Source organism: Sinocyclocheilus anshuiensis, unplaced genomic scaffold (assembly GCF_001515605.1).
Source record: "Sinocyclocheilus anshuiensis isolate Anshui unplaced genomic scaffold, SAMN03320099.WGS_v1.1 scaffold1286, whole genome shotgun sequence".
Taxonomy (NCBI): Eukaryota; Metazoa; Chordata; class Actinopteri; order Cypriniformes; family Cyprinidae; genus Sinocyclocheilus; species Sinocyclocheilus anshuiensis.
The window spans coordinates 466696-470239 of record NW_015554223.1 but is presented as its reverse complement, the minus strand read 5'-3'; the positions used below and the strand labels follow the sequence as shown (position 1 = coordinate 470239).

General features: G+C 35.3%; 1 protein-coding gene across 1 annotated transcript in view; it reads left to right on the top strand.

Moving 5' to 3' along the window:
* LOC107671217 (POU domain, class 2, transcription factor 2-like) overlaps nucleotides 1-3544 on the top strand; it is a 43364-nt gene that overhangs the window by 28612 nt on the left and 11208 nt on the right. The gene's annotated exons all lie outside the window — the stretch shown is intronic.

Genomic DNA, 3544 nt, shown 5'->3' with positions numbered 1-3544 from the left:
ATTTTTTTTTTTTTTTTTTTTTGAGTAATGGCTTAATTCTTGCAATCTCACCTACTGACCTCTGTGGCTTTTCTCACAAGACTCTTGCTGCCACAGTGAGGATGTGAGATTTAGGGGGCATTTTTTCTTGGCAATCTCATGTTCTCAATGTAGGATTTGTAATTTAGGAAAATGTGAGAACTCTTCAATGATCTGTTTTTTTACTAAGCACTGCATGAACTGGTGGTCTTGTGATTTCTGTTTTGAAATCCTCAGAATAATGAAAAAAAATTTCTCTACATTAATTTCAAAGGCACAATCATTAATTACAGTATTTTAAAACTAAAAACCAAAACCTGTGTTTTTCTCTTCCTAAATTCAGAGAGCTCAGCTTATTTGACTTTTAAGTGGTTAACAACAACATCAGTTTGTGGTATTGTGTGCAAAAAATCTTCTGGTTAATACACTACCGTTGTGTATGTCTAAATTTTTTGCTGGTTCATCAGGCAAATAAGCACTTTTTAGTCTTGAGGAGGTTATGAAATTACATTTATTGACTGGAAGTGTATAAGGGACCCTCTGGGAAAACCAGTGTGAAGTTCTTCATGGGGTTTCCCCTTCCCCAGCTCCCAACTGCAACTCTGTCAGACAGATCACAGTACAGGAACTCTTGCCTTTAATAATGAACATTAGTATGTGTATAGTGCACTCTGTTAGTATAGTGTGTGTTTGCTATGCGAAGCAGTAAGAATGCTTCCTTGAGGAGTGTTGCGTTCACTTACTGTGAAGATTCTAGCAGGTAGAAACCAGCTATAATGCTCCTAAAGACAACTTGCATTATCATAACTGACATTATCTGACCTTTCAAACATTGTAAAATGGGAGAGAGGTTAGTAATCGGAAGGGATGTAGCCGGTTGAAAATCGATACAAATATGTGACGATTCAAATCGGTTGAGATATTAAATGAATCGCGATTCAGTTGGGGGTAGGAGTTTATATTAATGCATCTTTAAGCGGAAACGATTGTCTTTAGAAGAGTTTAGATGATATTTTCTTTTTATCTTCATGGAAAAAGCACAGGCAAAGCTTTAGTTTGTTTATATGAAGAGATTTCTTTTATTTGTGTTATTTATTTATTTGATTTGGGTTTGTTTTAAAATTTCATATTTCAATTTCACAAAGAAATGTTCAGCATTTTGTCCAAGCAATAATAAAAGGACATCTTTTCATTTATAATTTGTCTTAAATCGCATCGTGAGTTGAGTGAATCATTATATCCCTAGTTATTGGCAGTCAGAAAAATAAGTCTATTGGAACCCAGACACCTTTAGATTATGAATACGCGGTTAAATACAAACTAATTGAGCTGAGCAAATTGAGAGGTTAATTCATGCTGTGATGGAGATTGAGATCTGAGATTGCCCTGATTCTTGTTAAAAGAAAGCTCTTCATCTTTACATGTGGCATCAAAAAGTAAAAATATGTGACTGGTGACTGAAAATGAGCCTCTGCTAGATAACAGGCACATTCAGGGATCCTGAAGATTAATAAAGACTCAACAGTAGTATAACGTGGTGGTAGAAGGACATCAATCATGGGTTCAGCTCAGAGGAAAAATGTATTTGCTAAATGTTAGCCACTTATAAAAGAGGTTGCATGGAACTGCCAAATGGAAAATAAGGCAAAATTAGTGAATATGAGGTTAACATAGAAATAAGAGACGAAACATGTATTGCTGAAGGTGTGCAGAAAGTCTCTTTCTCCCTCTGAAATGTGGAGTATTATTATTGTCAATTAATATTGCATTACAATAATCTAGCTTGGAAATAATTTCCAGTATATGCAGGCGGTGTAAGCATATTTATTTCAGATTTAAAAAAAAAAGAATAGAGATCTTTGTAATACAGAAGTTATGAAATAGAGAAGTTCAAAATAAATAAGAAACAGAACTGTGTGTGTCAGCTACTGTATAAGGACTTTATATTATATAGCAGCACTTACATTTAAGCATGTGCGCATGTGTGTGTGTGTGTGCATGTGAATGTGTGTATTAATAATAGCTGGCCCGAAGGGTTTGGTTTAACACTTTGTGTATGCCCCAGCCTGAGGGGAAACAAAGAGGGAAGTGAGACATTAACACCAAAACCATCAGGCACTCTTTCATATTAACTTCATATGAATGATGAACTGCACATTCACTTCATATAAAACAAACCTTATATTCTAGATTTGATAATGCGAAACTGTGGTGGATGTATATCAAATGAGTTATCATAGACTGCAAGGTGTCAGATAGGTTTGTGATGATCCACATAAAATAAACCCTGATTAAAAACACTTTTTTGCTTCAAATCAACCATGCTTCTCTGAAGACCTCTAGTCAGCTTATTTTATTCAGATGAATTATGACACCATATTCAAAATAGTCAGAACTTGTGTGTGACACAATCTGAAAATATTCTCAAACTTTCAGCCTGAGCTATCAGAGCACTATTTTACCAGCAGGCTATTCTGTGGAAACCCTCATAGATATAGCCTGTTTGCTGACGGGCCTCCAGAGGGGCTTTCCTCCCTTTTTACTTCCTTTCACCAATCACTGTCAGTGGACCCTGGATTTGATTGTCTGAGGAAGTCGGTAATTCTTCAGCTTTTTGGTGGCTATCTGGTATCTGGTAAGACCTCATTGTTTCGTGTAGTTGGCAAGAATGAAGTTTTGATGAAAGGAATGGTGAATAAGTGAGAAATGAAGGATGAAGTGTGAGTGTTGAGGGGGAGATAGATAGAGAGGATCAGATGAGATAGTGGTATATGCAGGTGGGTGATATTATTAGTCAGTCGTTGGCTTTATTTGCATTTTTCACAAAAGGGAAGTGAGTGTGTTTCTCTCTCTCTCGCTCGCTCTCTCTCTGTGTGTGTGTGTTTATGCTTGTCTGTTTGAGAGCTTTTTTGGCTACAGAAATTTTAAAGCTGATGCTGCTTAATGCTCCTTTGTATTGTAAAAAGTGCCATACAAATAAACTAAACTGGCTTGAATTTGTCCGAAATATACACACGTTTAGTTGTGTGTTCTGACTTTTATGTAGAATATATTTATGTGTATCTACGTAACTGAGTGTAGACCAAAACATAAATCTCTTTTCTAAAAAAAATGTTTTTAGGATTCTTAAAAGACACAACATATTTCACACACATTTATTTTGCACGCTCTGTTTCTCTCCGCTGAGGGACTGAGACAGTCCCATGGGCTCGGTTTCGGTTACAGTTAAATTTGAAGTGACACGTCTGTGGTGACGAAATCATTATTAGTTGTTTGTTGGATTAAGCACGTCTCCACTTGTGTGAGAATCGAGGAATCTAGACCTCTACATTTTCTTTAGCATCAAAATGTGTGCATTTGTGTGTCCTTTTCATTCAAAATATATCATATTTGTGTTTGTTACACTTCCATTCTTCATCATCATTATCCTCATCAAAACTATTTAATAATATTTATAAAAAAAAAAAAAAGAAAAGAAAAGAAAAAAAAAAAACTTTTTATTTATTTGTTTTTGTTCTGTTTATAT